Below are 13,845 nucleotides of genomic sequence, written 5' to 3'. Positions count from 1 at the left end.
TTTGAATAGGGTGATTGAAGATTTTTGAACATCATAAAGAAATAGAGGATTATAAACTCATTTTTAGAAAAGCCATCTTACTGTAAGTTACAGCTGTATATTAAAAAATATTTTTATTCAGGTTTATGTTAGAGTATAGATGTTCACAAAGTAATTTTGCTTATGAGATGAGCTTAACTAGAACCAGAATTGTTGCTACTTTCAGCTGTTATGTTACCACTGGGGCCTTTCAAGGGAATATCACTTTTTGCCTTTTGATTGCATTTTTTTAAAAAAATTCATGTCCTAAATTGTATCGGGCTGCATTTTTTTGCTTTTGAACAAGTAAGCAGTATTAGTACTTAGATAAAGAATAAAGTCCCCAGGCTGCAAATCTAATAAAATAAAGCAATCAGTTTGAACAGTACTATTAAATGAATTAAGAAAAAAATAAAATGATGTGAAAAACCTTCTTTGGAATAAAAACTCTTAGCTATAAAACACATCTCATTGTCATAAACAAGTCTTAATAAATAGAATATGATTGCAATCACACATGCTATAGTCTCTGATTAGAAGTCTTTATAAATGTATGTACTGATTATTTATTTATACATAACATTTCCATAATCATCTCAGGAAAGCACCCATCAGATTCTCCTATGCTTGCAAGCCATGTCCCTCTTAAGGTCATACTGGCAGAAACACAGATTAGGTGCATCACTGTTTGATCTGTCATTTGCACTGTCTTCTACAAATATAAATCCAAAATTAGCTATTTCAAAATTTAGTTTATACAGTTTAGTCTGAAATGAATAAAGTGAATCCTCACTCTTTATTCTCCCACATTTTAATAGCTTTTTAAAATTATTTACACAGAGGAACACTAAAGATAAGATGCTAGGTCTGATTTCTAATTCATTATGTTAAAGAGTAAGTATGCTATGGCGATTGATAGGTCCTTTCAAAAGAAAAAATGATCTGTTTACATATTTGCTTAACTCTTCAAGATCAGGAGATATTAGTTTAAATTAATAGTGGGTTTAATGTTAGTTTATATTTTTTAGACAGATAAAATATATATTTTTCAAATTGTTAAAAGAACAGGAACACAACATCATTAAATGTCATAAGCTTAATGAATTTGTGCTTATCTTTTCCAAATAATCAAGTTCAGATCATTACTTATCTTTATCCCTAAAGCATTTTACTAATTACTATAATGATTTTTATTTTATATAACAACGGAGATTCAGGTGTATAAATGAAAGTATTTTAATTCTTCTTAAAATTTTTTAGAATAGCTGGAATGAGCATGTATGTAGGTAGTAAAACTCTAGGTGTTGAGGGAGGAGAGAGTTTAAATTGATGATTAAAATCAATAATTTATAAATAAATTCTAACGGCATTTTAATTATGACTTCTATTATAAATTGTATAAATTATAAATGATTTACATGTATTTTCATTGCATAAGTATGATGAAAACATAAATTGGTTTAAGCTCTAAAGTTATCTTTCAAATATCAGTAAATACGTTAAAATGATAAATCCAATACGAAATGATTAAAGGTATGCTTTCTGAAATACTAGTCCCACTCCGTGCATGTGTGTGTCTGTGTGCATGTTAATTTCATGTGAGAAGAGAACTACAGTTTTAAAGACTGCATGTCTCGTGAATCTACTTGAATAGAGGTTGACACATTAAGATATTCTATTAAGGGGAAAACAAAGAAGATGTTAGATTTTATTGTCATTCCATAAGAGGGTAATTAATCCTTGTCTTTTAAAGGATGAAGGCAAATGATAATAAGTGAACTTAAAAAATGGTTTAACAGGCCAGGTGCGGTGGCTCATGCCTGTAATCCCAGCACTTTGGGAGGCTGAGCTGGGTGGATCACTTGAGGCCAGGAGTTCAAGTCCAGTGTGATGAAACGCTGTCTCTACTAAAAATACAAAATTACCTGGGTGTGGTGGTGCACACCTGTAATCCCAGCTACTCAGGAGGATGAGAGGGGAGAATCACTTGAACTCAGGAGGCAGAGGTTACAGTGCCCAGATCGCACCACTGCACTCCAGCCTAAGTGACAGAGCGAGACCCATTTCAACAACAAAACAAAACAAAACGAAAGGTTTAACTGAATTATTCCTTCTCAGTTCATGTAAAGATAATAACTAGCTCTCCAGATTGTAAAATACTGATGATTTTTCATGTGATATTTTTGTTCTATCTAGAAGTGCTGTATCTAAAATTATAACATTTTTAATATTGGTATTTAAAAAGAAAATGCTAATTAGATTTTTAAAAAGTACTGTCCATGTTTACAGGGCCTGTTTCTTACTTTGTCTTATTTTTTATCATGTCTTTATTTTTGTTTTTAGCATTAAACTATTAAAGTTCACCCTTAAAGCATGTCTTTTGGAAATACCCAAGGGGCATACCCCAAGCCAATGCAGGAAGGCACAGAAGGGTCTTAAGAGAAGGAGATGGAATGGAAGTGACAAGAGAAATGGGGGAATTCTGGGTGTAGGAAACACAGCTTTTGGCTTACCTTCCGCTCTCCTGCCAGCTGCATGATGTCAGATTCCTATGGGCCAAAGGGCTCCTGAGATGTGGCAACTTCATGTAAGTGAAACCAGGGCCTTGCTCTGCATCTCATCAAGGGGGATTTGTGCACAATTTCTACCTTCTTGGCTACAGAAAATCGTGGAGAACAGAGTCAGAAAGGTGGGATCCTGGGAAGAACTTGATGCTCAAAGTTGTATACATAACAGCCTCATTTCCATAAAGGTTTTTTATTCTCGTGTGTACTGGGAATTTCTGACTCAAGAATGGCTACGAGTGTGATAACCTCAGGGTCAGGCTGAACCTTAGGATCTGAAAGAGAAGCAGCAGACCAGAGAGAAGGAAACAGAGCCTGCCACACTTTATATCACGGCCATGCAAATAAAGACTAGATTTCTTTCCTGTCTATGGAAATGTGTTCTTTAGTACTCTCCTAAAACCTGAGTTTAGTAAAAAATAAGCTGAACAAGAAACCGAAAATTTATCTATGGGAAAGAATAACACAGAGAAAAGATTTCAGGTGGAGTAGTCAAAATTCAGACCTAGTGACACAGAACGACCAGAGGAAACTGACAAAATCTTTAAACAGATGGAGCATTAAAAGTAAAGAAAAATATAGTTTATGAAAAATAATTATATTATGTTCTAATTGTTTATGTCCCCTAAAATTTACAATTGTAATCCTCAAGATGATTGGGTATTAGGAAGTAATAGGTATTAGGAGGTAAGGGATTAAGAGGTGGGGCCTTTGGCAGGTGCTTAGGTCATGAGGGCCTACCCTCATAAATGGGATTAGTGCACTTATAAAAAGAATCCCAAGAAACCAGCTCTCCCCTTACACCATGTGATGACAGGGAGGAGGCACCATCTCTGAACCAGGAAGTAGACCTTCACCAGACTCCAAATATGCTAGTCTCTTAATCTCTGACTTGTAGTCTCCAGAACTGCGAGAAATAAATTTCTGTTGTTTCAGAACAACATCTACTGATTATCTTCTCGCTTTTGTGGGTCAGAGAGTCCTGGTGCGCCTTAGCTGGGCCCTCTGCTCAGAGAGTTGCAGGGCTGCAATACATGTCTCTATTGGGCATTACTTCTTTTTAGAGCACAGTGTTCTCTTCTAAAACTATGCAATGGTTGGCAGAATTCAGTTCCTTGCAGTTGCAGAACCGAGGTCCCTGCTTTCTCGCTGGCTGCTCTTAGCTCCTGGAGGCTGCCTGTAGTTCCCCGGCACGTGGCTCTCTCACAGGCCTTCTCACAACCTGAAACCTCACTTTTTAAAGTTCAAGCAGAGAATCTAGTCCTTAAGAACTGTAAGACAGGATCTTCCATTATGTAAATAATCATGAGAATGGCTCTCCCCTATGCAGAAATCAAAAACACAGAAGTTAACATTCTACATATTAATGTTCTGATTACTCCTATCGTGTCCAGAGTTGGTTCCTTCCAGTGGGTTCTTGGTCTCGCTGACTTCAAGAAACCATGAAGACGCGGACCTTCGCAGTAAGTGTTACAGCTCTTAAAGATGGTGTGTCGAAGTTTGTTCTTTCAGATGTGTCTGGAGTTTCTTCCTTCTGGTGGGTTCGTGGTCTCACTGACTTCAAGAATGAAGCCACAGACCTTCCTGGTGAGTGTTACAACTCCTAAAGGTGGTGCAGACCCAAAGAGTGAGCAGCAGCAAGACTTATTGTGAAGAGTGAAAGAACAAAGCACCCACAGCAAGGAAGGGGATCCCCTGCAGGTTGCCGCTGCTGTCTGGGGTGGCCAGCTTTTATTCATTTATTTGTCCCCTCCCACGTCCTGCTGATTGGCCCATTTCACAGAGCACTGATTGGTCCATTTTACAGAGTGCTGATTAGTCCATTTTACAGAGTGCTGATTGTTGCATTTACAATCCTTTAGCTAGACACAGAGTGCTGATTGGTGCATTTTTACAGTGTGCTGATTGGTGCATTTACAATCCTTTAGCTAGGCACAGAGCACTGATTAGTGCGTTTTAACAGAGTGCTGATTGGTGCGTTTACAATCCTTTAGCTAGACACAGAGCGCTGTTTGGTGCGTTTACAATCCTTTAGCTAGACAGAGAAGTTCTCCAAGTCCCCACTTGACCCAGGAAGTCCAGCTGGCTTCACCTTTCACTATCATGACACATATTATGCTAATCAGCAAAATATTTGTTTATACGTGCTAGAAATCACACTGACAACAAAGTTAACTGGTTGAAAATAAAGGGACAAGTAGAGATACAGGCAATGCAAACAAAAGGAACAAAGAGGAGACATTAGAAATCAAACGAAGGTGGCATCATTATGCAGCTATGTGAAATAAAAAGGATTGAGTTGCTACTCATTTCATGCAGGCCATGTCACAAAGAGCAAGACTTTTGCCATATTTATCTACCACATCTGGAAATTATAGAGAGTATTTGAGTGTATGAGGGTTGTGACACTTGAGAGATATGATTAGGGAAAGGAATAGTTCATTAGGCCCTTCCAGTGTTTACCCATTGTTAATATGTACATGCTATCACATTTTACATCTGTGCCAACCTCTGCAGTGGGGTCTGGGGGTCTAGACGTGACCCCCTAAATGAAAAACATCCAATTATCTATGCCTTAATTAAAGAAATGTTCTGACTGAAACCAAGAAAATGGTGCCCTGAATTGTAGACACATTTGTAGGTCTTTAAAAAATACATGTATTTTGACTAGCAGCCGCATTCCTGCTCTCTGAGGGAGAACCTGGCGTTAGGGCCACCCAGTCAGGCATGGAGTAAGAGCAGATGCAGCAGCAGGACACAGTGGCCGGACGGCAGAACAGTGAGGCTGCCCCTGCCTCTGGCGATGGCTGTGGGACCGGGAATCAAGATCCTGTTGCCTCTAGCCCACCGTCTCCCGCCACGCGTCTCCGTGGGGCAGCGCCGCCCTGGGGAGCCACACTGTCGGTTCCAACACCGCAACGGCCACCGCTGCCGCCATTTTCGTGGCGGATGAGGGCCCGCGGCCGCCCTCCATGGCTGCTGTGCCGGCGAAGAGGCATTCTGACCTCCAGGGCTGCCGCAGGCCTCACCAAGTCCTTGGCTGTGTGATGCCCTATGGGGACAGCCAGGCCGCTGTGGGGCCACCCTGGAAGGCCACTGGCCACTCCGACGAGCACCCGGCCCAGAGCAAGAGCCCCGGAAACAACCGTCATAGGAAGCGGCCTGGCCGCGATCAGGCTGTCCCAGCTGAGAGGCCTCCAGAGCGGCGTCTGTTTCCTGGGCCTTTGCAGCCATCTTCTCCAGGGTTCCAGCCCAGCAGCCGTTGCGGTTCCCGGGCTTGTGTGTCGAGTCAAGCAACGCAGCCAGGCCCTGCACTCCTCAGCCATGAATCTGGGCCAAGCCCTGCTGGCCGAAGCCGCATCGCCCTGCCAGGTCCTGCTCTCCGCAGACGTGCATCTGGTTCAGGCCCTGCCATCCGACGCTGCACCACCCAGCCAGGCCCTGCTCTTCCACGCCGCGCCACTCATCCAGGCCCAGCTCGCCGAGGCCGTGCACCCGCGCCGGGCTCTGATCTCCGCAGCCGAGCCACCCCGCCAGTCCCTGCTTACCGCAGAGGTGCATCCGGGCCAAGCCGTGCCCTCCAACGCCGCGGCAACCCCCTAGGCCTTGCCCTTCGCGGCCGCACAGCAAGGTCAAGCCCTGCTCGTCACAGCACCAGCATGACTCCAGGCACTGCCCTCCGGAGCCGTTCCACCCAGCGAAGATCAGCCCTTCTCAGCCGCTGCTCTCAGCTTGGGCCAGCTGATGAGGACATGCTTTCCCATGGGGCTGGCTTAGGACAGCTGGCCTTTCAGAGCAGCTTAGGCTCTTCTGATCCTGAGGTCCCAAGAAGTGCTTCCCTGCCTGGTTGGCATGCAGTCCGTATGCGTGCCTCCTCACCCTCACCACCTGGGAGGTTCTTCCTTCCCATCCCTCAGCAATGAGAGCTCCTCCTCCTCTGGTGCTTCCAGCTCCTCCTCCCAACTAAGTTTTCTGAGCAGAGTTCCTCTTCCTCTTCCCCTAGGTTTTTGGGCCTGAGATCTATCTCCACTCTTAGCCCTGATAGCCTTAGGCGTGCCTTGATGCCAGAGCTTTATGTTCCGAGCCCTGCCCCTCCAGGAGAGTAGGCAGAAAGAGAAAACAGCGCACCCCACTACACCGCCTGAGCTGTGACCCTCTGTGAGCATCCTCTAAGACTCACAGAAGGAATCAACATCTACCCACTTTGTGAATGGCCTGCCTGCCCTGTGGTTACCTGTGAGGTCTCCCAAAGTTCCAGCCATTAACCAAAATCCTGAGTAGTTTTGAAGCCTCCCCTCCCCATAACTCCACCACCTAGCACTTAGCTGCTGTTGGCCTTTGATTCTGGGCTACCTTCTTTCTCAAGAGAGTTTGCCTTTGCCCTTGAGCTGAGATTTCTGTTTTCCAAGTTGCCTTTCCATAGTGAAATATTTTAATTAGTAAAATAAAAGTGTTGGTTTTGTTTAAAAAATATATGTATTTTATTGAAAAATAATGAATTAATATTTGGCATATGGAAAACATGTTGGTATGTTTGCTTATATAGTCACATTATCTATAATTATAAGCAGCAGCTTAACCTCAAGTGAAATACAGTGACTCCAATTCCCCTACCTACTTCACTGGATGTATCTCCAGAGCCATCTATCCTATACTGATATTGGAAATTGCTATCTCAGCTTTATTTCACTTTGGACCATTCTAAATACAGTAGATAAATGATAACAGATTGGTGATAGATGGATGGTATATAGATAGACAAAATGCTTGAAAGATTGAAAATGATATGCTACTATAAACTTTTACTGTGCATGTGATAGGATATTATTTTCCTTATAGGTCCAAAAATCTTAACTATGTACTAATTGTTTAGTGAAATCAATTTGCAAAAAATCATTTAGTGAGCTGACCAATTAGGGAGAGAAAAAGTCACAGAAAGTCAATTCAGCACAAATCAGGTAGCAATACAGTACAAGTTCTAAAGGCATGCTTCTAATCTTCCACATTATTTGAAGAATGCATTTGGGCAAATTACTTAAATTATTTCTGCCTCACTTTACTTATCTCTACGGGTGGTAAAATAGGACCTCCACATAGGATTATATTTGACCATTAAAGGCTAGTTACTTTTAATTTACAAAATGATCATTACCAAAAATTTATTCACAAAATTACCCTCTCAACTACTTTTTTATTCATTGTATCTGGGATATTATACTACCTGTGATATTCTTTAAAATCATCACATAGCTTAATATAATTAATATAGCTGAAATAATTTTGCCACTGCAGAACAAAATTTAGTTAATTCTAGAGTATAATTTTCAGTACTTTGGGAAATACGACATTGCAAGATGAGAGTTATATAGATATTTTTTGAAATTCAAGCATAATATGTGAAGCAAGTTTCTTTCTCCAATAGATTTTCACAATATTTAATGTCTATTTTTTCTTACTTACCATTTTCTTAGCTTGCTTGATAGAAACACTACTTTGTATATCATTTAAGCATCTGAAATATGCTCAGTATTTGGAAGCAGAAATCAACATACTATTATATTATTATCATTTTATTCAATAAAACAGACAATTTTGACTACTAAACAAATATAACACAGTTGCTAAGATGAAAGAGCTACTGGGAAATTGAAACCTCAAAAGAATGTTCAAAACAATTTGAAACCTGTTGAAGTAATAATCTGTAAACTTTATAAATATGTAACATATACAAAATTTTGGTGAATCAAAATTTTGTTTAATTGGTTTTTAGTGAACTGGTATTCACTAAATTGATTTTAGCTAATACATGTCTGATTCACAGGATTTCACACACACACATACATACACCGATACCATCCACACTTACAGTATTAGAAGAACTAAAATTTGAAGGTTTGGTATGAGTCACATTGCAAATATATTATTATCTATGTTACTAATATTCTCACTTCTTAGGAGTGTAAAGGTCATTTCTTCTAATAGTGCAGCATGGGTATATTCTATCCATCCTCTGTCAGGCAGAGACAAGGTTATCTTAGTCATGAAGGTGAGGATCAGAGACATAAAGTCATGATATAGTTGGGAGACGCCCAACCATTGAGAGGTTTCCAGAAAGAAAGATTTTAGTTTTGTAATTATTTGCAAATAATTAATGAAACAAGGAAAATGAGCACTTTCTTTTAGATGATTGGTGGTGGAGAGTGCCACTTTAAATAGTCTTCCCAAAACTTGATGAACTACTGGGCACTATAATAAACCAGATGAAAAACACTGGCAGTCATTGCAGACATTTTTTAAAAGGTGATTTTCTAGGCCATTACTGAAGCTGATTAATTTCAGGAATTGTACTAACTGCAACTTGTCTGTGGCAAAGGTGAGGTTTTGTGATTAATGATAGTGATGGATTCAAACGTGGTATTAGAAAACATTTGACTGCAGTATTACACCTGAAGGTGTAACTTGCTCTAACATTTTTAACATGCATTGGAAAAATAGACTTGTTGGACACAGAGTTGCACAAACCTTCATTTTATAGAAAGACCAGTATCACCAAAGCACAATTAACAAAGTATGCTGATCAAATCCTGGACATTAAGCTAGATGAACTGACAGGATGAAACTTCTGGACTATTTTTCCCAGCATAGATTGTTTGTTCTTTGTGTGGGAAAAAGGACACACAAAAATATTTGAAGACCAGTATGAAGGAATGTAGCATAGACAAGAAGTATTTACTAAGGAAACCATGTTTCCCTCCATTACTCATCCACCATTCTCTGATATGTGTTTTTCTAGTAAGTCTTAATCTATAATTTATTTTCAACCTCTACAAACTAATTAATTCTTTAGAATTTTTGAAATAGTTTTATGTTTTCTATTCATTTCTTTATATTTTCCTTCTCTCTTATATTTTTATGGCTTATATTGGATTTTAGCTTTTGTATTTTAATTTAGTCTTCATTGATGAAATATTTTCTATAATTTCCAATTGCAATTGGGTCTGTATGATATTTTCTTCACATCTTTTTTCTCAATCTTTATTAAAAATGTTTATTATTTTCTAATTATGCTTTTTTGGATTATAGATTTTTTATTCTATTAATATATTTAGATGTTCTTCAAATATTTTCCAACATATGTGCTCACTTTCTGTTTGGGTGTCACATTTTTATAATCCTTGCAAAATTTCAAAGTTTTTATTATTATTACATTTGTTATGGTGATCTGTGATCAGTGACCCTCGATGTTGTAATCAAACCCAGGTTCAGCTGCTCATCTGTCAAAAGCCAAACACAGGAGAGGAGCGATGGCGGGAGGAAAGCAGGTTTATCTGGAGAGCCAGTAATCTGAGAAGATGGTGGACTAGTATCTTAACGTACTGTCTTAAGTCAGAACATATTTCAGGGTCTTTTTATGTTAAGCCTGGGCAAAGAGAAAGAGGTTGTTACCAAGAGGTGACCAATGACCACAGACATCTGGGCATCAGTGAGGGTTTGAGTAGACTGGGAATGTCTTTAACCTTGGTCAGATCACAATGCTCATATATATCTTTAACAAAACATAGTTAGCTGTTTTCATACTTTCTCTTTAATCCCAGAGTTAGTTTTAAAAACTACATGATTGCTGTTTTTGCATATTATCTCAGTGCTCTAAAATTATCCTAGTCTACATGCAGGTATGGGTAAAGACCGCTTAAGCACAACTAGAGTGAGAGTTATGTTAGTTTTTTTGCTGTATTCTTGTTGGGATGTTACTAGTGTAATGGTTTGGGGGCACCAAAAATTGTACCTATATAAGATGGTGAACTCAGTCAATACATGTTTATTTTCTGCTCCCCCACCAACAACTCTCTCCCTCATCTCTCTATTTCTACTCAGGCCTCCCTAGTTCCTGAAACAGAAGAATATTGAAATTAGGCCAATTAATAGCCCTACAATGGCCTCTAACTATTCAACTGATAGGAAGAGTCACATGCCCCTCATTTTAAATCAAAAGATAGAAATGATTAAGTTTATTGAGGAAGGCATGTTGAAAGCTAAGATAGGACAGAAGCAGAGAGAGACTGAAAGCTAGGTCTCTTATACCTGACAGTTAGCCAAGTAGTGAAAACAAAGGAAAAGTTCTTGAAGGAAATTAAAAGTGTGACTCCAGTGAACACAGGAATGATAAGAAACTGAAACAGCCTTATGCTGATGTAGAGAAAGTTTGAGTGTTCTCAATGGACTATCAAACCAGACACAACACTCTGTTTAGCCAAAACCTAATTCCAGGCAAGATGCTAACTCTCTTCAATTTATTGAAGCCTAAGAGAGGTGAGGAAGCTGTAGGAAAAAAGTTGGAAGGTAGCAGAGGTTGGTTCATGAGGCATAAGGAGAGAGGTCATCTTCATAACATAAATGTGCAAGATGAAGCAGCAAGTGCTGCTGGAGAAACTGCAGCAAGTTATCCAAAAGATCTAGTTAACATCACTGATGCAGGTAGCTACACTAAAAAGATTTTTTAATGTAGACAAAACTGCCTTATATCAGAAGGAGCTGCCATCTAGGACTTTCATAGCTAGAGAGAAGCCAATGCTTGGCTTAAAAGCTTCAAAGGACAGACTGATTCTTTTGATAGGAACTAATGTAGCTATGACTTTATGTTGAAACCAATACTCATTGACCACTTTAAAAATCCTAAGGAAAACAGTGATGCTAATTCTACTCTGATATGCTATATAAATGGAAAAAAATGAAAGCCTGGATGACAACACATCTCTTTACAATATGGTTTACTGAGTATTATAAACCCACTGCAGAGACCTACCTCTCAGGCAAAAAGAAAAAAGAAAAAGATTCCTTTCAAAATTTTACTGCTTATTGACAATGTACCTAGTCACCCAAGAGCTCTGATGGTGACGTACAAGGAGGTTAATATTGCTTTCATGCCTACTAATACAACATCCATTCTGCAGCCAGTGGATGAAGAAGTGATTTCAACTTTCAAGTCTTATTATTTAAGAAATACATTTTGCAAAGCTATAGCTGAGATAAATAGTGATGCTTCTGATGGATCTGGGACAAGGAGTTGATTCCAACTCTAATGAATGACTTTGAGGGGTTCAAGTCTTCATTGGAGGAAGCAACTACAGATGTGCCAGACTAGCCATATGAAAGGTAGCTAGAGTTAAACATGAAACCTAAAGATGTGACTGAATTGGTGCAATATGATGATAAAACTTAAATGGATGAAGAGTTGTTTCTTATGTTTCTTATGGATAGAAAAGAAAATGATTTCTTGAGATGAAATCCAATCCTGGGGAAGATTCTGTGAATGTTGTTGAAAGGTCAATAAAGGATTTTGAATATTCCACAAACTTATTTGTAAAGTAGCTACCAGGGTTTGAGGTGATTAACTCAAATTTTGAAAGAAGTTCTACTGTGGTTAAAATGCTGTCAAACAGCATTGCATGTTACAGAAAAATCATTCCTGATTTCACAGCCATCCCAATCTTCAACAACCACCAGGCTGATAAGTTAGTAGCCGTCAACATCGATGCAAAACCCTCCACCAGCAAAAAAAAAAATATATGACTTCTTGAAGGCTCAGATGAGCATTAGCATTTTTGGCAATAAAGTATTTTTAATTTAGGTATGTAAATAATTTGATATATAATGCAATTGCATACTTAATAGATTACAATGTTCTTTAAATATAACTTTGTATACACTACAAAATTTAAAAAATGATGTGATTCACTTTATTTTGAAATTTTCTTTATTGCAGTGGTCTACCATGAAACCCCCAGTATCTCTGAGTTATGCCTTTATATGTAAAGGTAGAAACCTGATCAAAAGAATGAAGAGACAAAACTGGATACTTTATAATGCAAAAGGCTACAATCCACAGTACATAGCAACAATTGATATAAAGATGAAACAGCAAGAGATTCAAGGAGAAATAAAGACAAATTCAAAAATGAAAGACTTTTTATATGTGCTGCTTTGATTACTTAGTATTTTATATGAGTTTCTTTCTCTTTGTTCTTTTTCTGGAGTAGAGTTTTTTGCGGGGGAAGGAATGGTGTACTTGTACTAAAATTTGATTTATTGCTTAAAACAATATACTTTCAGATGAAAATTTGTGTGTGTTACAAAAATAACCAGTGTATTTGGAATATACTTGGAAGATTCACAAAAGTTTTCTAACATCTTGACTGAAAAGAACAACACATGAAATGTAAAGAAATAATATGAATAAATTTTGTGGATAAAAATAGTAGGAGAAATTAATAACACAATCAAAATGCTACTTGCTGCAAAAATTTAAAATATATAAGCACCAATAAAGATGCTATATTAAATAACCCTTCATTCAAAGAAAAAAATTAGGTAAATTATAAGTTTTTAAATTATAATGATAATGCAAAGCTAATAAACTACAATCTAAGGAATTCAGCAAAATCAGGTATCAGAGGAATATTATAGTATTAGACACATATATTAACATAATATTATATAACTGTAAATGCCAGTGTCAGAAAACAACAGCAAAGCAAAACAAAGTGGAAGGACCAGATATAAGCAAAATTAAGTGATTTCAGAAGTGTAAATTAAGTTCAAATACTTTTTTGTATCTCATAGATTATCAATTTAATTTATTCTCCTCAGCTCCTATACTGTTATGAATTGAATTATGATTTCCTGAAATCTTTTGAATTCCTGCATTAAAACTCAAGTGATTATAACATATTATGTCTAAATGTTGTCTTGTAATTATTTTCCCTAATACTCTAGTAAATATATTTACATGATCGATTGTTTAAAATACTATTTGTCGCTAATTTTTTTGTTGCAGATTTGGGGATAAATATTGTATTTCTTAGATAAAACTAATTTGGAATTTTCTCTTTTATCATGCCTTTGAATAATCTAAATAAATATAACTTACTTATTCAGACAAGAATGGGGAGCTATTTATGTATGTATGCGTACATAAATGCTTCAATCAAGAACAAGACAAACAAAAAACAATGATAAAAATACATTAAAATATGTAGTCCATATGTATATACAACTATACACATTGTACTTATCATAAAAATAATGACTAATGATGCCTTCTGGGTCCTCTGCTTGTTTAACATTATGATGACTATACTGGTCAGTACAAATTGACTAGAGGACAGAAAACAACTAGAGACAAAATAAATTCAAAAGGAGAGGTAAAATAATCTAGTTAGACAGCATAATTATACATCCTGACCACCAAACTATTCTACAAAAA

At 37.8% G+C, this 13,845-nt stretch overlaps 1 pseudogene; it reads left to right on the top strand.

The window, feature by feature from the left end:
• The first annotated feature begins 4,024 nt into the window (after nt 1-4,024).
• LOC129036134 (EZH inhibitory protein-like) lies at nt 4,025-6,734 on the top strand (annotated as a pseudogene).
• Nucleotides 6,735-13,845: the final 7,111 nt, after the last annotated feature.

Source organism: Pongo pygmaeus, chromosome 4 (genome assembly GCF_028885625.2).
Source record: "Pongo pygmaeus isolate AG05252 chromosome 4, NHGRI_mPonPyg2-v2.0_pri, whole genome shotgun sequence".
NCBI lineage: Eukaryota > Metazoa > Chordata > Mammalia > Primates > Hominidae > Pongo > Pongo pygmaeus.
This window is presented reverse-complemented; position numbering and strand designations above follow the sequence as displayed.